The sequence below is a fragment of the Culex pipiens genome, chromosome 2, assembly GCF_016801865.2.
Source record: "Culex pipiens pallens isolate TS chromosome 2, TS_CPP_V2, whole genome shotgun sequence".
Classification (NCBI taxonomy): Eukaryota; Metazoa; Arthropoda; class Insecta; order Diptera; family Culicidae; genus Culex; species Culex pipiens.
The window spans coordinates 20,637,106-20,662,067 of record NC_068938.1 but is presented as its reverse complement, the minus strand read 5'-3'; positions in this window follow the sequence as shown (position 1 = coordinate 20,662,067).

Sequence of the window (24,962 nt, the reverse complement as noted above, 5' to 3'; positions counted from 1 at the left end):
ATAAAAAAAATAAATCAAAAGATACTGATTTTGGGATTTTATGTAAAAAAGTTTATACAACTTGGCAGAAGATACCAAATCGTTAAGAAAATTCTTCCAGAAAATATAGATTTATTTTTTCGTGATTTTGTAATTTTTAAATGAATAATTGAAAAGGGCATATAGATTTTTTGTATTATATCTTGTAAAAAATATTTGAAATTAATTTTATGCTTTTTTTCAAATAATGACTATTATGAGCAGTGAGTTAAAAAAATACAAAATTGTGTATTATTTTGCTATGCATTCATGTTGCAACTGAAACAACAGACAAATGAAAAGAAACAACTTTTGCACTTGGCATTGATAGAAAAACTAAGAAAAATGGCTTAATATAAAAAGGTGCAGGTGGTTATGTCTTAAACATGACAAGTATGACAAATTACATAAATTCAGCATGAAATTTGTAATCTTGTTTTTTTGTGATTTTTTATTTTTAAATAATTAAAAATGACATTGTCGAAATGATCAGCAATTCCAACAAATTTGCACCTTTGATTTGTGTTAATTATTATTATTTTTTGTATTATTTTGTAGAAAATATTAGATATGGTTTTTAAAATTTAGTTACATCATTATGATTCGTGCATTTAAAACTTTTAAATTAAAGTAGAATTTTATTGCATATGTTATTGCAAAGAACTGAATTTGACCAATGTAACCCACATCATGTTCCCACTATCCCGTAGCACGTTGATTAAGTTATTATCAATTCTTGCTGTACCCGCTCATTCCATCATGTTTCGCCGTTTTTGTGTGTTTGCTTTTTATTTTCTAAGGAAAAACGTTTAAAATTTCCTGGCTTTTTTTTTCTTATCTGCCGACTACCAAAAACGGTACCTCACACACGCACACGTACAATCACAGCCACACATAAAAGTGCAACTAATGGCAAATGACGAGGTTTGTTTCGCGGTCTCTCTTGCTGTGCTCCCTCTGAGAGAGAGGAAGCATCGTTGGAGTTCCATGTGGTCCACTTTTGCATGGTTCTAAAGGGGTCTCTCTCTATTGCGTTTCATAGACAAATAGATGTGAATTTAAATTAACTAATATTATTATTAATTTAAATTTTTCAAAATTCCTTCTGGTTGGACCGAAATCATTATTCCAAAAAAGGACAGCCCTGTGGGTTCAAAAATTAAAACAAAAAAAGATTCGCCAGAAACGCCAAGCAGGAACATAAATCACATGGCCCGAGCAAAAATCTGCGTGTGTGTGTGAGTGGGACCCCACAACCGAGAGAGTGAGCAAGAGCAAGACGACGACGACGGCGGTTCATATTAGGGCGAACATTATAATATTACGAGCGGAATGAATGCCGTGAACATGCTTAATTGGGCCCCCCGTGTTGGATTCGTATGTGTGGGGTCTCCTCCCGGGTCGGCTCCGTCGGATGCCCGGTTTTGTGCACACTCAAACTGCGCTCCTTTTTTGCGCTTGCTTTATTTGCTCTTTTTTTTGTTTTGTTTTGGTTCATCATCACTCTGACAGTGACTTGTGTTTGCTTTTTTTTTGTTTCAGCTTAATATCTGCTACATATTCAAGCGTCATATTTGCATTGAAAGTTGTCTGGGTAATGTTTTGCCTCTTAATTTTGCTAATCCCTACCGACAAAGAGTCTTAATTGATTCACACGTCAAAACAGATTCCAAAATAAACACACGTAAAAGAATTTGTAACTGAATCGGCTTCTGAAACTGTCGAATTAGTGTCAGATATACAACCAGACATGTCAGAAACTACTTTTTTCTTTCTTTTTGAAGTCATGCAATTTTGTTGCAATTGAAGCAACAGACAACTAAATAGTAGTTTATGCAACAAGTTGCAAAAAGAGTATTTTTTCAGCACGAGTCGTACATTTATCCAACGAGGTTCACCGAGTTGGATAAATACGAAGAGTGCTGAAAAAATCAAGTTTTGCAACGAGTTCCATACAACATTTTTTGCAATTCCAAAAAACACACACTGAGTGAAATTTTAAGTCAATTTTTCATGTATTTTGTCAATAAATCGTTTAAATAAAAAAAAAAATGTTGAAAAGTGTTACTTTTCAAAACAAGTGCTGAAAAGTTCATCTTTTCAGCACCCATTTGAGTGCTTAAAAGTAGAACTTTTCAGCATTTATTTTGAAAAGTGTTGCTATTCGATTCTGTTATTTTTGGTACAGAAAAGTAGGCTATTTCGTCGTTCAAGAATGACAGGAAAAGTAAGTAGTTTCACGACGGAATTCCAAAAATGACTTTTAGTTTTTGGTGATAAGTTAATTTAGACACGAAACATACAAAATGAATTTATTGGAAGGTTCAGATGTGTGAATTGTACACAGTAAAACAATAACTTTGTAAATAATTAATCGAGAAAAAATGTGTAATTGTTGTGTAAAAGCTAAAAAATACATTTAAGAAGTTACATACATGTAGAAAATCGCAAAATTTCATATTAATGAAAATTTATTGAATCCACTAAAAAGATGATTTTCAATCACTCCTGAAAGTTTCATGAAGATATTACATGATTAAATTGAGTTAGAGACGATTTTAAGCTCAACATTTTGCCGTTCGCAAAGCGGACTGTCAAACTTTCTGAGCGTTTTTCTCGAAACACAGAGTTGATTTACGGGTGCCACGATATCTCGAGATTAGATGAACCAAATTAGCTAAAATTTGGGGTGAAGACTCTCAAGACATATCCCGTGTGCATGACGAAGCCCGATTTTGAAATTATGCTTTTTAAAAAAATACAAAAATCAAAAACTGACGATTTTTTGAAAAACACAAAAATATTTTTATCTTTTTTTTTTAATATTTTTTTTGAAAATCGGCCTTCGTTATGCACACAGGACCGGTTTAACGAGTCTTCACCAAAATGTTGAGCCGATTTGGTCAAGGCAGTGTGGAGACATCGTGGCACCTGTTTTTGGAAACTGATAACTTCAAATAACTATATCTCGGCAATAATACAACCAAATGTCTTCAAATTTGTTTTGATAAAAGATGAAAATGTATATTTTAATGCCCTGATAACAAATTTTAAATAAAATTAAGTGTGTGCTCACACCAACCTCTGATTTTTATTGGTACACTCTCAAAAAAAAAAAAAAAAAAAAAAAATTACACATTTTCGTGTCATACTTTAACACACTCAAATAAATTTTATTAGCGCAAAAATACTATGGCATGGTCAAGAAAAGTTTTTTACTATTTTTCAAATCATAGTTTTTTTGTAACTTAAACTGTTAGTTCAACCATAAAACAAAAACATTTTTTTTTAATTTTCAGCTTTAAAAGTCGATATTTAAGAACCAGGAATAACCTTTTAAAGGGCTTAAAACTCATTTTTACAGTTGCAAAACTTTGAAATAATGTTTATTGAAAAGTGTAGAAATTTCACAAAAGTTTTTTAACGTTGAAGATCGAATCAACATTTTTCGAAATATCTTGATTGGAAAAAATATGACCTTGAAGAAAATTTATTTCTTGCAAAATGTAAGCATTAACCCTCTACAACCCAACCCCGCCTTTAGACGGGGTTCGATTGAAAAAATCGCAAAAAATCAATTTTTCAACCAATTTTTGAACCATAAAAATGATTGGAAAGAAGAACTTACTAAATTTTAGAATATTTTTCAATGTTTTTAAAAATGTCATTTTTGAGAGGTCAACTTTGGCTGTGTTTTTACTAACATTTCCTATATTTTCTATATTTTAAGTAAAAAGAAGCATGCAGTAATTTTTCTAGTGTCCCAGACTATACCTTTACGCATTTTTTGCAATTAAAATGATAATGGTACCATTTAATATTAGAAAATGTGAAAAACAAGCACAAAATTGAAAAAGTTGACTGTAAAAACATGAAAAAATAAGATAGGCAAAGCGTAATGATAGGAGGTGTTAGAATAGGCTAAATACTACCAAAAATAAACATAATCTAATCAAGATAAATGCAAATTAAAATACTAAAAATGAAACAAGAAAAACGTAAAACAAGAGAAGAAAAGTTTTTCATAGAACAAAAGTTACCCAAAATGACCTTCTGAAGACGGGGAAAATAAAAATTTGGACAGTAGAGGGTTAAGAGCCTTCATCTTAGAAATTTGTAAGAAATTTTCTCAGCCTTCCGGAAATATTGTAAGCATGTTTTTTAAATAACAAATAAATATATTTTTTTCGCACAAATTCACTTATAAATGCTTTTTACTTAAAATATTTTTTATTGTAAAATTGATTGGTATCCAAAAATGATTCTTAAATTTTTTTAAATAAAAATGTAGTTTCAAAAGAAATAAAAAAATAAATAAACAAATCGCGTTTTTTTTCCAAAACCCTTCTTTACCAAACATTTTTTTTTGGGATTGTACAACTCCGGTTCCACATTTTGCACCATCCTGAACTGTTGCGCTAAAATACCCTTTTGAATCCCTTAAACAAAAGAAATAAAAAATAAATTAGAATTTTGGGAATTCAATTTTCAGGGCGTTGCACAATTTTTCAAAGTGTATGTCCTCCTTCTTCAAAATCTAGCCTAAAAATTAGAAGGCAAAAAAAAGTTTTTCAGAAATATCAGATGCCTAATTTGTATGACCAGCTCGCAGTTGTATGGAGCCTTAAGCTTGATGCTTTTTTTTAACATTCCTCATGGATAAAATTTCATTCAAATCTAAAAATGCAAAATTAACAATCTCAAAATTGTTTTCGAAAAAAATAAATCTGAGAAATCCTGTGAAATTTTCTCAGTGGTAAATTTGCTTTCAATTGAATGTAATATTTCGTAAAATTACATGTAACGAGATGTGAATGCTAGCTCACGGCTTTTAAGTTGCACAATTTGTTTTTTTTTTAATTATGTAATTTTACATAATAATCATGTAAATTTTTCACACATTTTTTTTCATTTTGTGTAAAACAACAATGAAGTGCAAACAATTTCAAAGTCTCTTTTTTGATTATATTAGACCTACAATTTAAGATCTGATATGATCAATTATCCTTAATTGTAAGTTTACATAGAATATCATGTGTTCTTCCATTGCTGCCAAAAGTAACCAGCACGAATCCTACTATTTCCACTACGGTTGTGGCACAACCGTCACGTACCTGTTCCGCGTTTATCTCGATACTCTATCGCTGCTACGCTCAATTCTTCCACCGATTCTCTTCCTCATGCCAAGCTTCATTCCCAGCAGTCGACCTTCACGTACTGCCGTCTGTCTGGCCGCGCTCCCAGTCTACCGCGTTTTCCCAGCTTCCACGCTGCGATCTCTAATGAAGACATCTTAGCATTTAAATGAATATAGTAATCATTTTAATATCCCTTGAATAGTTTTCAATAAAAGAGGAGAGAGAAGAGGAGGCAGGGAAAAAACATATATTTATTAAACATCGCGCCATACAAAACCCTTTTGGAGACTTCCACCCTGAAGATATCTCCGGTGGTGGTCGCCGCGGCGGAACCTATTTTTGGGAGGTCCAGAAGATTAAAACGTATAATCTTGACTGACTCACTCTCGGCAGCAGCCACCAGCAGCTTCTTCTTTCGATCATCATCAACGTTGCGTTTTTCTTGCGGAGGATCTTTGCAAATCTGCGCGCCACCGCCGCCGACGAATAAATGTAGATGTTTGGCTCTGCGTCATTCAAGGATCTCTTTCCTCACCTGTTCCTTCCGTTGGGAGATGCTCTGGACAGACACACACACTCACACACATGATGTCATGGTCATCGGATTTATGTTCGCGAGTTAGGTGGTGCTCCATCAGGAACGAAATGGTCTGACAGAGCGAGGGGAAAGGTATTGAAATCTGTGCAATGAGGTATATTTAAGGCCTGGAATGTGGATTACTCTGAACTTAAAACTACGCAGAAAAAAATATGTAAATTTACACAGCATGTAATTACTGTTTCTTATGTAAACTCACTCAATGTAATGTTGAAATATGATGTAAAGAGTAAAAAGTCATGGAAATTACACCAATGTAAATCTAAATCTAATGTAAATCATGAATCTAATGGAAACGTTGAGCATGGAAACACAAATCTGATGAATTTCTACCCGTGTTCGGCTTCCTGTAAATTCCTATTTAATGTAAATCATATATCCAATGTATTTCTGCCAAACGTTGACTTCAAAACTACCCGAACTAAAAATAGTTATATTTGGTTCTCTTTCTATCGCTCTCATACTTCGCTGGCCCACTGCCTGAGCCTCGAGCTGAACAAGTTGATGCTTTTGACGCTCGTTTATAAAATGCGAAGATGGCTCAGTCGGCAGCGGGTAGCAGCAGTAACACCGATCTCCCTACCCGTCGTCCGTTCGATTCCAGTCCAGCGTTATTCCACTTGGCCGTCGACGGGAAAGCGTCCCCTACCTGTGAAACAACTTTTTAAATCCGAATTTCCTTTTGCTGCCCGTTTCAATCATTTTAAAATAGAACATAGGCCACACCCTTTTCCTACTGCAATCCAAGTCGAGCTTCTCATTCCCATTGGCCAATCAGAATTAGTTGATTTGAACTAATGTAAATTCCAAAAGTAATGTAAATTCCAAAACTAATGTAAATTTTCAAAACTAATGCAAATTTCCAATGAATCTAATGTAAATTTCCAATGAACCTAATGTAAATATACATCATTTATCATGATACCTTTTGGTACATGATAAATAATGTAAATTTACAGGAATATTTTTTTCTGTGTAGTATGTGGAAATCCATCAAGATCATTTTAAAGAGATGTTCTATTAATTCTATTTGGAAAGTATCTTGAATTGTCCAGTGTGTTCTACACAGAAAAAAATATTCCTGTGAATTTACATTATTTATCATGTACCAAAAGGTATCATGATAAATGATGTATATTTATATTAGGTTCATCGGAAATTTACATTAGATTCATTGGAAATTTGCATTAGTTTTGAAAATTTACATTAGTTTTGGAATTTACATTAGTTTTGGAATTTACATTAATTCAAATCAACAAATTCTAATTAGCCAATGGGAATGAGAAGCTCGACTTGGATTGCAGTAGGGAAAGGGTGTGGCCTATGTTCTATTTTAAAATGATTGAAGCGGGCAGCAAAAGGAAACTCTGATTTTAAAAAGTTGTTTCACAGGTAGGGGACGCTTTCTCGTCGACGGCCAAGTGGAATAACGCTGGACTGGAATCGAACGGACGACGGGTAGGATGTTCGGTGTTACTGCTGCTACCCGCTGCCGACTGAGCCATCTTCGCATTTTATAAACGAGCGGCAAAAGCATCAACTTGTTCAGGTCGAGGCTCAGGCAGTGGGCCAGCGAAGTATGAGAGCGATAGAAAGAGAACCAAATATAACTATTTTTAGTTCGGGTGTTTTGAAGTTAACGTTTGGCAGAAATACATTGGATATATGATTTACATTGAATAGGAATTTACAGGAAGCCGAACACGGGTAGAAATTCATCAGATTTGAGTTTCCATGCTCAACGTTTCCATTATATTCATGATTTACATTAGATTTCGATTTACATTGGAGCAATTTCCATGACTTTTTACTCTTTACATCATATTTCAACATTACATTAAGTGAGTTTACATAAGAAACAGTAATTACATGCTGTGTAAATTTACATATTTTTTTCTGTGTATTTAAGGTCTGGCAAATAATCTATTTTTGCTTTTAATGCTGATTTGTTCATAAAAAAAAATTACTGTGACACTAAGATATCTGTGAAAGCATTTATTGTCATTTACACCTACGATGTCAAGTTTTGCAATTAGCCGGACCTAAAAGAGACTTCATTGTTACCATCCCTTAAAAACAATTCATATCTCTGAGGGTAGATTGATCCCAGATCATTTAAGTTGAGCTTCATGAAAAGATCGCGACAAATACCTAGTATCAACATCAGCTCATTTAGGATTTGATCATAAATAGATCTTACTGTCACAAAAAGGCCTTTTGTGACGGTTAACGTCAAATCTACGCTGTCAACCTGACCTAAAATAAACTTCACTGCCACCTGTAGCCCTCTTGAACTTGGAAACCTGCAAGGTGAATCACTCCCAACTTCATGGCGTTTTAATATCAATTTCTGGCAAACAGCTTTGGGGCTTTCTTCGTTCCTCGAATGTGTATGTGTGTGTTTGTTTTTATTATGACTTTATCCGCATAATTTTTCCGTCTCTTTCGGAACGGCTTCTTCTTGGTATCGTCGTGTCGCGCCGAGGAACTTCTGTAAATTAAGACCTCAGCGGAGCTGATCGATTGCAAGGCTTCCCGAGACTCCCGAGAGGGTAGAAGAGGGAGGAGGTACCCCGCACCGGATTGACGGGGGCTCACCCGAAGAGTTATTTCTTAATTTTTTCTCGTGACTTCGATAAGGCTACAGCACTGGTTGCCGCGGGAGTTCCGCATGCGCTGTCAAACAGTGGTGGCTTGGGGTCTCTCTCTCTCTCTCTCTCTCTCTCTCTGTGTAATTGATTTGGATATGTTTGGATATCTTGATTGTTGTTGTTGTGTGTCCAAGAGATTTTATCACGCGAAGCGACTGTGTGTGGTCTTTGCTGGGTTGATTTGCGGAAAATACAGTACAAAATAAGATTTCTTACTGCAAAATGATGGAAAAGTTCTTAAGAGAGATGAGAGATGAGAGATGAGAGATGAGAGATGAGAGATGAGAGATGAGAGATGAGAGATGAGAGATGAGAGATGAGAGATGAGAGATGAGAGATGAGAGATGAGAGATGAGAGATGAGAGATGAGAGATGAGAGATGAGAGATGAGAGATGAGAGATGAGAGATGAAAGATGAGAGATGAGCGATGAGAGATGAGAGATGAGAGATGAGAGATGAGAGATGAGAGATGAGAGATGAGAGATGAGAGATGAGAGATGAAAGATGAAAGATGAGAGATGAGAGATGAGAGATGAGAGATGAGAGATGAGAGATGAGAGATGAGAGATGAAAGATGAGAGATGAGAGATGAGAGATGAGAGATGAGAGATGAGAGATGAGAGATGAGAGATGAGAGATGAGAGATGAAAGATGAAAGATGAGAGATGAGAGATGAGAGATGAGAGATGAGAGATGAGAGATGAGAGATGAGAGATGAAAGATGAGAGATGAGAGATGAGAGATGAGAGATGAGAGATGAGAGATGAGAGATGAGAGATGAGAGATGAGAGATGAGAGATGAGAGATGAGAGATGAGAGATGAGAGATGAGAGATGAGAGATGAGAGATGAGAGATGAGAGATGAGAGATGAGAGATGAGAGATGAGAGATGAGAGATGAGAGATGAGAGATGAGAGATGAGAGATGAGAGATGAGAGATGAGAGATGAGAGATGAGAGATGAGAGATGAGAGATGAGAGATGAGAGATGAGAGATGAGAGATGAGAGATGAGAGATGAGAGATGAGAGATGAGAGATGAGAGATGAGAGATGAGAGATGAGAGATGAGAGATGAGAGATGAGAGATGAGAGATGAGAGATGAGAGATGAGAGACAAACTCCATCAAAAATTGATTGGATTCAAATGAGATATTAACCCAATTCCAATCAGTCTCTGTTTCCTTCTCGCGTCCATAGATCAGGCGGCAAAGTAGCTTGAAATGGTCACCTTCCTGGCAGGTCTCACCCAAAAGTGACGCAGGGAAGATAACAAGCCATAAAACAAATCTAATCGCACGCAGAGAGGAAACGACCTTCCAACTTTATCTAATTTGCCTACGGAGGATGTATTCGTCGCCGTGAGCGCCCCTAATGAAGATATGTTGTTGTTGTTCAGTCTTCTTCGTCGTCTTCAACTTCAAAGCTACTCGATGAGGTTTTATAATGGTATTCCGCAACTCTCCTCTCCGTCTTGATCCTCTAGTATTGTTATTGCTTACAGCAGTCTCACATTTCAATTAGCGGATTATGAGTAAGTCTGCGCAAGTAAAAAACGCCAAGTTATGAGGAACGAGTTATAACTTTTAGGAGCATTCCCCCCTTCATCCACTTCTCCAGGCAGTAATTATGTTGTAAAATGAGAACCCCCCGAAAGATATAGAGAGGTCTAACCTACTAATGATTTAATTGCCATTCGGTTTATATCCCCATTCGTCGTCATCGTCATCTTTGTTGAAGTCACCGTCGTTCAAGTCTCCGCGCAAAATCCGGAGGATGCAAAGTGAGACACACCGGCGGGCGCGACAAATTCACGACTTGGGTGGTCGTCCAGCCGTTGACGACGCCGACGACTCCAGCGCGGTTGTTCCAGAGATTGTAGCGCTCGTTTGGTATTCAGCAGTGGCGGCGCGGCTGTCTGCTTCTTCTATTTTTGGTCACGAGTTGGAGTCACTTTTGATGGATTCATTAGCGCAAGGGCTTATCTCAATTGCGGCCGGTGTGTCTCGCCGTGAATGGGTTTCCGGTTTTCTCGGACTGGACGCGACGAAGGGGACGAGAGCGGGGTTCGGCAAATGATTGAAAGTGGAGCAATCTGTCATTTTTTTTGCGGTCACTTTGGCTAATCTTAATTGACGAGCGGCGTGAAAGGTTAAAGCCAACTGATATCGGTTAATTGTCGATTTTGGACGAGTGAAGTAAAGTTTGAATGACTGTTCATATTTCTTATCTCTCATTTGTCATCTCTCAGACTTTTTCTTGTAAAGATGTTGAAATTTAGATTTTTGGACAAAAAATACCTTGAATTCCTGATCAAGTCGTGTTTTTTTTGTCCAAGAACCGTATTCCGAACTAAGCAACTGAAACTGAGCAAAAATGGCAGATGGGGTAGGTGTTGATTTATTGCTTATTGATTTCCGATGGCCTGGCAAGAACGAATGGCTTCTTCTTCGCCAACAACCCAGCAGCAGCAACCAGTGCTCCGGAAGGCAGCTAATATTGAGGATTAATGACCCATTCCTAACTATTTATTGACTTCCCGCTCGCAGAAGGTAGGCAGAAACCTCTCTAATTAATCGTCAACAGGTTAACATTCCCGGCTTCGGAGGGCGGAAAATTGCGATCTTTTCGGAAAAAGAGCGCACCAAAAACGTGGTAATCGATAATCTACTCCAACCACGCACCAAACTCGATAAAAACGGTCGTAAAAAAAGTTATTCCTTATTGACAACCAATTTGATATACCTACCGATTGAAAGGTCGCGCACCGTACGTAGAGGTCCCATAAAAATAAGTCGAATTCCTCGCGACTCGGTAAGTTTTATGACCTCTTCTGCTCGAGCGATCGAAGAGTTTACGCAATTTGTCGATTCAACAGGACAGGTTCAATGTCTATATGGAAAACGACGACGACGGCTGCGCCGCTGTCAAAACAAGTCCCGGCTTGTTGCCGGTCGGTGTCACGCAACCTGTGTTATTGCTCATGTCAAGTGTGCCGGGTCGGCATGTTTCGACGCGCTTGTTTTCCGATATTTTCTACCGGGGAGCCCATGCTGGGAAAGTGACACGGTGAGATTTCGTGCCCGTTGTCAATTTATCGACAAATTGTCGACGATAGTGGCCGGGAAAGCTTTGTTGTTTTGTGGTTTTGTTGAGGAATGTGGTAACTATTGCTTGCAAAAGTAATTTTAGTATTTTTTTTTATTTTCATCAATCGACTACAACTCCACATAATAAATTTTGATCAAAAGAGCTCCATTTGACAGTCCTGAGTAATTCTTTAGAGTTTTAGAAAAGTAGGATCATTTTCAAAGCTTTATTTTTTACCTGAATTTATTTATTCCGTGCATTTCCGTGCATCCTTTTGTTAAAAGAAGCCATTTTGGAAGGTTTTACAAGAGTTTTTAGAAAAAAAATGCACTGAAAAAACCCCTATTTTTTATCTACCATTTTAATATAAAACAATAAAAATTCAACTGAAATCGAGTGATAAATAGCTCAATAAGAAGTGAACAAGCAAATTTCTATTAAAAGTTTTGCAAAATTTGTTGATTAAATAGTGAAAATGAGCAAATTGGACGAAACTAGGAGCGAGGACTTAACCTGCCAAACATACGAGAATTTCCCCTATTAGCCATTTGAATAAATATTGGCGTAAAATCATAAAAAATATAAATTAAATTAATCATTTCCCAGAACACCAGGTAGCAGTTATTGATCAGCCCGCCTGTGTGCTTCTAGCAGATGCGGCGAATGAAGCTGATGTAGGTAATCTCGAAAACACAAAACTTTAACATTCGATATCTCTGGAACGAAACATATTCATTTCTGTCGATAAGTGATTCTTATATAAAATTGGCCGGGGAACACGATGGTGAGGTCAAATAAAAAAAATAAGCGGGGTGTTTTGAAATACGGCCGCTTAAAGTTTTCAATTGCGCAATACAGGTAGAAAAAAATAATTAATCAACATTTTGATCACGGAAGTGGATTCTACGTTCAATTTCCTTCAAAATTGTCTAAGACCGACCCTCTAAGATTTGTGGTTTCTGAGCAATTCTCTACGAAATCGGTCTTTTTTCTTCAATTTTAATTTTTGTATTTTTTAATCCGACTGAAACTTTTTTGGTGCCTTCGGTATGCCCAAAGAAGCCATTTTGCATCATTAGTTTGTCCATATAATTTTCCATACAAATTTGGCAGCTGTCCATACAAAAATGATGTATGAAAATTCAAAAATCTGTATCTTTTGAAGGAATTTTTTGATCGATTTGGTGTCTTCGGCAAAGTTGTAGGTATGGATACGGACTACACTGGAAAAAAATAATACACGGTAAAAAAAATTTGGTGATTTTTTTATTTAACTTTTTATCACTAAAACTTGATTTACAAAAAAACACTATTTTTATTTTTTTTTATTTTTTGATATGTTTTAGAGGACATAAAATGCCAACTTTTCAGAAATTTCCAGGTTGTGCAAAAAATCATTGACCGAGTTATGAATTTTTTAATCAATACTGATTTTTTCAAAAAATCGAAATTTTGGTCGTAAAATTTTTCAACATCATTTTTCGATGTAAAATCAAATTTGCAATCAAAAAGTACTTTAGTGAAATTTTGATAAAGTGCACCGTTTTCAAGTTATAGCCATATTTAAGTGACTTTTTTGAAAATAGTCGCAGTTTTTTATTTTTTAAAATTAGTGCACATGTTTGCCCAGTTTTGAAAAAAATATTTTTGAAAAGCTGAGAAAATTCTCTATATTTTGCTTATTCGGACTTTGTTGATACGACCTTTAGTTGCTGAGATATTGCAATGCAAAGGTTTAAAAACAGGAAAATTGATGTTTTCTAAGTTTCACCCAAACAACCCACCATTTTCTATCGTCAATATCTCAGCAACTAATGGTCCGATTTTCAATGTTAATATATGAAACAATTGTGAAATTTTCCGATCTTTTCGAAAAAAATATTTTCAAAATTTTCAAATCAAGACTAACATTTTAAAAGGGCGTAATATTGAATGTTTGGCCTTTTTGAAATGTTAGTCTTGATTTGAAAATTTTGAAAATATTTTTTTCGAAAAGATCGGAAAATTTCACAAATGTTTCATATATTAACATTGAAAATCGGACCATTAGTTGCTAAGATATTGACGATAGAAAATGGTGGGTTGTTTGGGTGAGACTTAGAAATCATCAATTTTCCTGTTTTTAAACCTTTGCATTGCAATATCTCAGCAACTAAAGGTCGTATCAACAAAGTCCGAATAAGCAAAATATAGAGAATTTTCTCAGCTTTTCAAAAATATTTTTTTCAAAACTGGGCAAACATGTGCACTAATTTTAAAAAATGAAAAACTGCGACTATTTTCAAAAAAGTCACTTAAATATGGCTATAACTTGAAAACGGTGCACTTTATCAAAATTTCACTAAAGTACTTTTTGATTGCAAATTTAATTTTACATCGAAAAATGAAGTTAAAAAATTTTTACGACCAAAATTTCGATTTTTTGAAAAAATCAGTATTGATTAAAAAATTCATAACTCGGTCAATGATTTTTTGCACAACCTGGAAATTTCTGAATAGTTGGCATTTTATGTCCTCTAAAACATATCAAAAAATAAAAAAAATTAAAAATAGTGTTTTTTTGTAAATCAAGTTTTAGTGACAAAAAGTTAAATAAAAAAATCACCAAATTTTTTTTACCGTGTATTATTTTTTTCTAGTGTAGTCCGTATCCATACCTACAACTTTGCCGAAGACACCAAATCGATCAAAAAATTCCTTCAAAAGATACAGATTTTTGAATTTTCATACATCATTTTTGTATGAACAGCTGCCAAATTTGTATGGAAAATTATATGGACAAACTAATGATGCAAAATGGCTTCTTTGGGCATACCGAAGGCACCAAAAAAGTTTCAGTCGGATTAAAAAATACAAAAAAAATCGAATGACCGAAATCCTAGAGAACTGCTCTTCTGAGTTATCGTCGTTTGAAACTAGGAGGTTTGCTCAAAAATCGTCAAAAAGTCGATTTTTCGGGGAGGTACAAAAATGGAGGGGGTGGTCCGATTTGGATGAACTTCGGGATTCTTGCAGGTTTTGATAGTATCAACAGCCCTGCCAAATTTGAGCAGTATCGGAGAGGGTAATTTTCAAATTTGCACTTTTTCGTGCACAGTTGAGATGGAATGAGCCATTTGAGAAGGGCGCATGTGTATTAAATATTTTGTAATTCGGAATTTGAATATCGCTGTATCTCGAAGCCCTTGCATCGTACCAAAAAGTGGTCAAAGACAAGCTTGTAGGAAATTTGTCGGGCTTTCCGAAAAAAAAATACACTGAAAGAAAAATACACGCCACCTTTATGAGATTTTTCGATTTTTATGTTTAAATGTCAAATTTGAAGGTGAGCCCACGATTTTTTTTCGCTCAATTTTTTTGTGAAAATAGACTGAGATGTTACAAAAAGACTCACGAAAAATGCAGGATGGAGCAACTCAACTAAAAAAATACAAAAATCATTTACTGAAACTGTTTTTTGAAAAGTGCTCTAATCGTCAACATTTTCAAAAACTGAATACGGGAATCGATTTTTCAGACAATTTTACATAAAAGTCTACATAGTCTCCATCCTTAGTCCAATCATTGTGAAGTTACAGCGGTTTTAAAAAAGAAAATGTTGAAAAAATAGGGTTTTTGATGGTTTTTGGCCATTTCTATATGACAGACTTGATTTTTCAGTCTCGAAAATATTTTTACCAGAAAACTCGTCCAATTTCCCAAAAGTTTGGCTTTGACCGCAATTGGTCAATTTACATAAATTTACTATCAAAAATGTGTTTTAATTTTTTTTATAATTTTAAAGTTAGAAGTTATAAAAATATTCACCCCTGCATTGATTTTTCGCGAAATTTTGTTTCCAGTTTGAGCTATCGGAATTAAAAGTTTTTATGATGAAAAGTAAAAAGAAATATTCAAAATATTTACTTTTTTTCGCATGCCATTTTTTTTAAAGGTATTATTTATAATCTACAACTTTGTTGAAGACAACAAATCATTTATAAAACTCCATTCTATTGTTCAACATTGAAAGGGTAAAACAACTTAATGGTGACAACAACAAGTACATTTATTGTACATTTAAATATGTTTTCATTATATTCCTTCAGACGGTCACAAATTCTTTTTCGGATTTCTCCAGCTCTCAAACATGACCCCAAATGTTCAAATTAAAATTTTACAAATCGTCTACATATCAAGCCTTTAAGCACTACAACCCTTCCTATGTGAGATGTCATAAATAAATGCTCAATTAAATTACACTCCATACTAGAAGAGAAGCGCAAGTTATGTGCACTTGTTTCGAGCTGACAAAACAACCAGTCCAACCCCCGAAAAACAAGCGCCCAGGACAAGCAAATTGAATGATTTAAAAGTGCGTTGCAGAAATTTAGAATGCGAATGATCATCCTCTTGTGCAAACAACTACACAATGGGCCATTTTCATTCAGTCTGAGGATGGAATGCTTTTTCGGACGACAAATTTCAAGAGTCCTCGGATAGGTTTAGGTAGGTACACAAATGAATGACTAACTGGTCGCGACGAGGGGTAGGACACTCCGGGAAACAGAAACAGCGACATGAAGGATTTAATTAAATTTAAACTCCATGACAGTTTGTTAAGATGTGACGTTGAAATGAACGGAAAAGTCGGAGAGTTTTTCGGGGGATCCGAATGAAGAAGAATGACTGCAGCAGCAGCATCAGCAGAGTCGAGCAGCGAGAGCAAACGTCAGACGAGGGGTAGGACACTGTGACGAGGGGCGAGCGGACCGAATTGCAACTAGAACGTGATTAAATTTTCATTTTGAGCAATGTTTGCTCGAGCTGCAAGGACGCGGGAATGAGAGTGAGAGCATCGGGGAATGAAAACATGACACTTATTTAGTTTAAAATTACATTTTCTTTCGTGGGACGGACGATTGAGAAAATTCGTCGAGCTGTCACTCTCGAAAAAGGTGTTGAATGTTCGAGTTGGCAAGCAAGTGAGCCGCACGGGGGCTACAAGATGATAATTAGTTCCCAAAACAATGTCTAATTAAGATTTTTACAATCTCGTTAAATTTAGCACAGATTGCGTTCCTAACCTCAAATCTGACGCTCCGCGAAACACGTCTCTCCACGTAGAGAAAATAAATCAATAAATCCCGGTGACGAAAATGTGACATTTTACCGTTGGCAAGGCATTCTCCGCCACCGCCGCGCGCGGAAGTGACTGACAGAACGGGCAAAGTCACCCAGTGACACATCAATCAAGCCCGCGCTGACGTCGATGGGGCTGCTCGAATCGATAACTTTGAGGGACGACCCAATAAAGAGAGCAGTTTTAGTGGCAGCCCAAATGGGTTCCAAAATGGGGTCGTAAATACCGCCGGGGGGAGCCGCGTGCGGTGACATTTTATGTGCGTACTACAATGGCGGAATTTATAGACGCGCGTTGCGTTTTGACAGTTGTTTGTTTACGCCGCGGAGTGGGCTTTGCGCTTGAACTTGGTAGCGATCTAAGTAGCCATCAATCTTCGCGAACGCAAAGTAGCCTGTGGGGGTCTTCCAACGAGTGGGCAGACATCCAAGTTGCCCGGGGTAGGAAGGGGGGATCGAAATTTATGATTACAATTCGGGTGGTTGCTACCTTACAGGTTTTTTGGAGTTTTTCAAGACTGGAACTCTGGGCCCACACGCGTGGTGTTCTTCCCTTCGCGAGCGTGGGGGCATTTCACAACGCACCACGTGGGACGTGATTTAATTCGGGTAATGGACATAAAGAAAACTAATCGACCGAAAATGAAGTCATAATGCTGTCGATGGTGAAATTTATTGGGTTTATGGAAATTGAAAAGAAGATTCTTTAAATTGATTTCGAGCAACTTAATTTTTCAAAACATGAGTTTTTATCATCCAGCTGAGAGATGAGAGATGAGAGATGAGAGATGAGAGATGAGAGATGAGAGATGAGAGATGAGAGATGAGAGATGAGAGATGAAAGATGAGAGATGAGAGATGAGAGATGAGAGATGAGAGATGAGAGATGAGAGATGAGAGATGAGAGATGAGAGATGAGAGATGAGAGATGAGAGATGAGAGATGAGAGATGAGAGATGAGAGATGTGAGCTGAGAGATGAGAGATGAGAGCTGAGAGCTGAGAGATGAGAGATGAGAGATGAGAGATGAGAGATGAGAGATGAGACATTCTAGTCTCAAAATTCTCAAAAACATTTCAGTTAAACTTACCTAGTTGTTGCTCTCTGTAAACTCAACTAGAAGATTAATGTATTTTCTCTTCACTTGACTGCAAAAACAATCCAAATCTTCTTCGGAAAATCCATTTTCAATTTCACTTTCTTATCACGTCTCAGCCACGGAAAGGTTCTTCGACGAAACCTGGCCAATCTCCGAGAAAACATTCCACCAAACCTCCAGAAAGGACAATGAAAAATTAAATCGTTATCACCTACTTCAATAGAGAAAGAAACTCTCCTGGAATTTCCCCTCCAGCAATAACAGCCACCGTTGTTGATGGGCGTATCGAAAGCGTTGATTTATTAAAAATCTCAACCCCTCTGTCATTGCTGAGCGAGGAACCGCTTTCCGTATGTTCCGTGCCAGATAGCGGGAAAAGCAACCCTTCACACTCGATTAAATCCGAATATTTACTGTCTTTTCCCCTTTTTGTGCTGTGGCTGGTGGAAAAACAAACTCTGAAAAGAGTTGATAAAGTTTTTCCCCCTTGCTTTTTTTCGCCGCACGAGATTTCCGTTTGTAATTCGATCTAGATCACACACCAAACACTTGTTCTTGAACGCCCCTCTTAAATCGGAGTGTTGTTTGCTTTTCTTCAAGCAGGAAAGAACACGTGTTGTCCGGAACGAATGGTAACACCCACTTCGGTGTACCCGAAATTGCATTTTATTGGATTAATTTTAAAAATATTATTGCTTTATTACAACAGGCTGCACTGTTGAGGGGGCCCTTTTTGGCAAGGAAGAACTTTTGGCCAAGGGTGACCAAAGTGGTGATGATGATGATGTCGTTCCGCTCAATAGGATCGGAACTTGATTGGGACTTGTCGTTTGCTGGTGAGACTGGAAAGTTGAACGGTTTTATAAAGATCTGAGGTTGAAGGGCAGCATTTACTTATCAAATTTGAAATATTTTTAAATCGTTCAACTTATTTTTTGTCGTTTTCGTAAAATTTGAGTTTATTTCTAATTTTTGTGGGAATTTGTCAAGATCGAATTTGAAAAAAATATATTCAAGAACCCTGTTAGTGAATACCACCTTGCTTCCGGATGACTCAACAACAACAGCTCACATTTTATTCACGCAAGATAAAGTAAATGATCCCGAGAGTGGCGGCTCGCACTTTGCTCGCATCAGAAGTCCGATGACTCTTTTCGCCCGTTGATGAAAATCGATATCTTTAAAGACTTCCCTCAGTCAACTCGAGTCGAACGAGCAACCAGTTTCACACTTTGTTTCAGTCATATTGCCTTAACCTTTTGCAGCATTTTGGACTCTGAAAGTGATATCCTTTTTTTTCCTCTACCCAGCAACTGCTTCCATGTCAACTGTAATTAATTTGACAATATTTTCTCTTTTTCATTTCAGGCAGAAGTAAGTTCCTCCGCACACCTTTGGTAATCCAGAACCGAGACAGGTTCAAAAAAGCAGTAAGTTTCACGCTTCGGATCCGTATCATCCCGGGCAGACGGTAATAACAAAATTAATAATATTTCAATAACAAATCCTGTTAAAATAACAAAAAGTGTTATTATTTTATCCTGAAGTTCAACTTCAAGAAGAAAAAATAATAACAGTTTCTGATAAAATAACAAAATTTGGTATTGAAGTGATATTATATTGAAAATGTTTAATAACACGCTAATAAGAGGAAATGTTATACATTTCAAAAACTCTCCTAATAACAAAATTTGTTATTCGTTCGGTATACTGACTTAGAAATAAAATTACCACAAATCGCACAAATGGAAAAGTTTCTAAGTGTCCATAACACAATCTGTTATTATTTTATCTTTTGTTAAATATGTTTAGATCTTTGGGATAATTTTGACCAATTTCGTCGGGGTCATTATTTTGGCCATGAAAGCTAAAATTATTCTAAAAAGTTGAAATTTTGAAAGTTGATTTTTTTTAATTATTTGATATACCCCCTAAGGGACTTTGCTAAAATTGGCTAGAACTATGGGATAATTTTGATCAATTTCGTCGGGGTCATTATTTTGGCCATATAATGGGGTCCTTAAGCTAAAATTATTCTAAAAAGTTGAAATTTTGAAAGTTGATTTTTTTAATTATTTGATATACCCCCTAAGGGACTTTGCTAAATTTGGCTAGAACTATGGGATAATTTTGACCAATTTCACCTGGGTCATTATTTTGGCCATGAAATGGGGTCCTTAAGCTAAAATTATTCTAAAAAGTTGAAATTTTGAAAGTTGATTTTTTTAATTATTTGATATACCCCCTAAGGGATTTGGCTAAAATTGGCTAGAACTATGAGATAATTTTGACCAATTTCGTCGGGGTCATTATTTTGGCCATGAAATGGGGTCCTTAAGCTAAAATTATTCTAAAAAGTTGAAATTTTGAAAGTTGATTTTTTTTAATTATTTGATATACCCCCTAAGGGACTTTGCTAAAATTGGCTAGAACTATGGGATAATTTTGATCAATTTCGTCGGGGTCATTATTTTGGCCATGAAATGGGGTCCTTAAGCTAAAATTATTCTAAAAAGTTGAAATTTTGAAAGTTGATTTTTTTAATTATTTGATATACCCCCTAAGGGATTTGGCTAAAATTGGCTAGAACTATGAGATAATTTTGACCAATTTCGTCGGGGTCATTATTTTGGCCATGAAATGGGGTCCTTAAGCTAAAATTATTCTAAAAAGTTGAAATTTTGAAAGTTGATTTTTTTTAATTATTTGATATACCCCCTAAGGGACTTTGCTAAAATTGGCTAGAACTATGGGATAATTTTGATCAATTTCGTCGGGGTCATTATTTTGGCCATAAAATGGGGTCCTTAAGCTAAAACTACTCTGAAAATTTGAAATTTTGAAAGTTGATTTTTTTTTAATTATTTGATATACCCCCTAAGGGATTTTACTAAAATTGGCTAGAACTATGAGATAATTTTGACCAATTTCATCGGGGTCATTTATTTCACCATGAAATGGGGTTTCAAGCTAAAATTAATCCGATAAAATTAACTTTTGAGAGTTCATTTTTTTAAAATTTTGTTATATTCCCTAACGGAATTGATTTATTTAATGAGAATTTTTGATGTGTGAGTAACAAAAACTGTTATTATTTGCACAGAGCCAGGAAGTCGGAGCTGACGTTGAAGTTCGAGCTGGAGTGAGACCTCGGAGACTGCATCGGATTCAGCAAATTTTCAGCAACTTTTACTTGGAGTCGGAATCCGTGAAGTCGCGTATTTTTAGAGAGCTGAAGTCGTCGTTGACGTCATATCCTGCATCCAGAGTCGGAGTTGTCTTCAAAGTATGGATTCAAAGTCGCTTAGAGGTACCCGACTCTGCAGCCCTGACTAGTACAGAGGAGTTATGGCAACTGCAGGTTTATTTGCAAATTACAAATAAACCAAAACAATAACTTTTTTGTTATGGAGACATACCAGTTCAATAACATTTTTTGTTATTATGCTGCTCCACCTCTCCGCACAAAATAACAAATCTTGTTATTTCTTCATGATTCCTTCTGTGTTATTGGTTTGTTATTGCAATAACAACATAATAACAGTTTAAGTTATTCTTCGAACAAATCTTTGTTATTGATTTTTGTTATTTTAACAACTAATCCGATCATCCCAATAACATATTTCGATCTTCTCACAGTATAAAAAACTGACCTTCCCAAGTTATTTCCGTCTGCTCGGGATGCACTTAATTTTGTCACCCCAACTCAATAATTGACGTAAGAAACGTTGCGTTGACACCTTGCTCGGAAAGGTGACGGACGTAAATTTTGTAAACGGACAGATTTGCGGTTAAGCGATATGTGAGTGTGTTCACAACCTTGCGCGTGCACAAAAAGGTGAAGAAATCTGTCACTTTCGATAAAGCTGTCAACGGGTATTGGACAATCACTCTCTGCGGTCGCGCTCTTTGGTCGCGCAGTTTGAAGTGCGCGTTTTGCGGTTTTGCGATCGATTTCATGTCGAGAAGTGATGAGGTGATCCCTTCAAGTGACAATTTTTACATGTTTATTGTATTGAATAAAAAAAAACAACACAAAATCACTTAATAATTTAAGCCCTACACGCTAAAAGCATTCCAGCGTTACTGACTTTGAATGTAGGCGTTTTAAGAAATGACACTCCAACCTAATCACGAAAATAAATATAGGGAAGGCAAAATTGGGTAAACCAAATTGCTGAACCCCAAGCTTAACCACACAGATACACACTCGCACTCAGACATTACTGCGAGCCTGTTGAAGGAAGTGAGCAAGGCAAAAAAAAAAAAATGAACGTCAAAACACAAAAAACCTGGCGGCCCGGTAATGGATTATGACAGGCAATTAATAAAGCGAAAATTGATACTAATTATTTTCCGCCAGGCCTTAAAACCCATATAATACACACCAAGTTGGTGTCGGCGGGTTGGTTCAGGTTGGTTGACTTGTTGTATTTGCCGGTATTTGTCGCTCGATATTGTGCGCTGAGCGCAAATTGTTTTGTTAGGGTAGGGTGAGCAACATTTGGCAAATGCAAAAAATGTTCAATTATTCATGGTGAAACAAATATGTTTTTTTAATGCTTAAATTTCCATAAGGCATATTTTATTTCAAGATTTTATTTGAACCATTTGAAGATGTAGGGGAAATATACCCTTTCTAATCAAACACCTATCTTCGTCATATGGAGAGCTTGATGCTCGATTAAAGCCCCAAAAATACTATTAAGGCTATAAACTTACCAGCAACACACTATGGGGTATTTCCATATAAGCGAGCGGCCAAAAATATTTTTTGCTTTTTTGTGACTTTTTTGTGTTGTTTGTACTTAGTATAATGAAAACAAATGAATTTTGATATTTTTCCAAAAAAAAAGTTTAATTTTCGATTTTTTCATATATTTGAGGCCACATGCATTAAAGTGGTGAATTTTGATATTCTTGCTCTGTCTATTTGATGCACGGAATGGCGGTTTATGCTATGTTAAAGTTTCTGATTTACGTTCAATCTCCCTCCTCTTTTTCTTGAGTTTAAATCCACCTCTCTTTGAAGACCCCCCCCCCCCATCCCCCTCCAATTAAAATTTGATTTTTGCGGTGTTTTAGAATTTTAGACGGTTTATTTTATAGAACATTGTATGGATTCTCGTCCACGTTTTTGGTTGATCCACTTGCAAAATTCACGTTTTCCACGATAAATTCTTCTAAATCAAAATCACTATGTAACCGATTGTCTTTAGATTACTTAAAATATGAACTTCTTCTATGGGCTTTTGTATACCTCGTTTTGAAGCTACAGAACAGCATGCGTAGTTTTTCCTCTGTGGGTTTTTCCTGAGTTGATCATGTGATGGTTCTGCAATGTTGTAATTCTTACAAATATACTCGAAAGCAGTTCTCACGTTTTCAGAATAGTGCTTCGTTATATCGTACAGGGACACTACGGTATTATTATCCATACTTTCAAAAGAACACAACAACGAACTGATATGAATATTCGACGAATCGTTTCTGTAAAATACTTAGAATAGGAATTTCTAATTTTATTAAACGTACCTAAGTACCGTAAACTGGGGTGACTTTGATAGCCCGGGGTGACATTGATAGAAATTTGATTTGGCCACTATTTTTGATACATCCAATGTAACAGTCACATTTTTGCATATATGTTCGATAATAAGCTTTCCCTTAATGCTTACATACTCAAAATTCTCAAAAATGTTTAAATATTAATTTGACGGGCATTTGAAAAACCTATCAAAGTCACCCCGGGCTATCAAAGTCACCCCAGTTTACGGTACCAACAAAGTCATGAATATCAAATCAATTTCAAAACATACATAGCAGGTACGTCATTTCTGCCTCCGCAGGTAAATAATGTGATTTTAACCAAGCGTATACACGAAATCATTAATTTTCTTGGATGAATCAAAATGTTCAAAATGACATAACTCAAAAAGTGCACATAAGTGCACTTTGAAATTTGGAGACAAGTTAGGACATGGTTCAAATTTTAAGCTGCAAAATTTTCAGATCGCACAAATGCACACAAAAAAGTACTCCATTAACAAAGTTGAAAAAAACTAAATTTTGAATAAAAATCCATCTTTTTTGATTTTTATTATTTTTTTTAGCCTATAAAAGTGTGTTTTGTAAAATGTTATTGAAAAGTTGAATCAATTACCTTTCTGAATATTTATAATGATGCAGGAAAAAATACATAAACAGCTACACAGTACAACTATGAAAAATAATCATTTTTTGTCAAAAAAACATGTTTTTTCTTACCATTTTCGCCTTTGAAGGTCTGCAATTCAGTGAATATTGAACCTACAACTTTCAAACTCCGGATTTTTCTTAGTTAGAATGTTTATTTTCGAAAAAAAATACCAAAAAAATAATTAGAGTATGTCGGTTTTTCGATTTATGGCCGCCTGAAACCCCATAGTGCAACAGCACCGCCTCAAGTAAGCACGCAAATTTATGCCACTTACTGGTCAAAAAGATCAAATTTAATGCACTTTTGATCATAATTTCTATTTTACGAGACCATTTCTCATCATTTTGGTGGCACACACATCCACACGCAAAATCAGAGGTTAACTGCTTAACGAAAGTCGCCATCAATATCTTTTTACTGGCGCTAACAATTTCAAAGCGCTTAAGATATAAAATTGCTTCCAACTACCAGCAACATGTTCTTTTGACCATTACTTAGTCACTCACTTGAAAAATAATCCCGAAAAATGTAAATAATTAGCAAGCACCATCAAAAAAACAAACGCGCCAAGTCGTTTGACGTTTCAATTTTGAATACCCATTCCAATCGAAGGCTGAAGAAAACCGAGCGAGGAGCGAAGGCAAATAAAGAACAAAGGGTGGCCACCAACACCACCAGCAGCGCTTGTGGTGTTGCCAGGAAACTTTCTCTATAAATGCTACTTTTCGTGAGTGTTCGCTTAAAATTTCATCAATTTTGGCAGCACTAAGCAGACCCAAAAGAGCGCTGGAAGAAAAAAAGAACTAAGCTGAAAATAGAAAAATGGGCGTGGCCCAATGCACTCGACTGATTAGAATGCATTTTTGAAATATTTTTTTTAAATGCTTGTAAAATGAATAGCATAACTTTTAATAAAAGTGAAAATAAACGGAAATGTCCACACAAAGTTGCTCTACTCGTTGGTGTATTTGGTTTTAGTAAATTTCAAGGAACAATCCAGATTATCCAGCATCATTCAAACACAACCGCTTATTAGGCTTAAAATGGGCA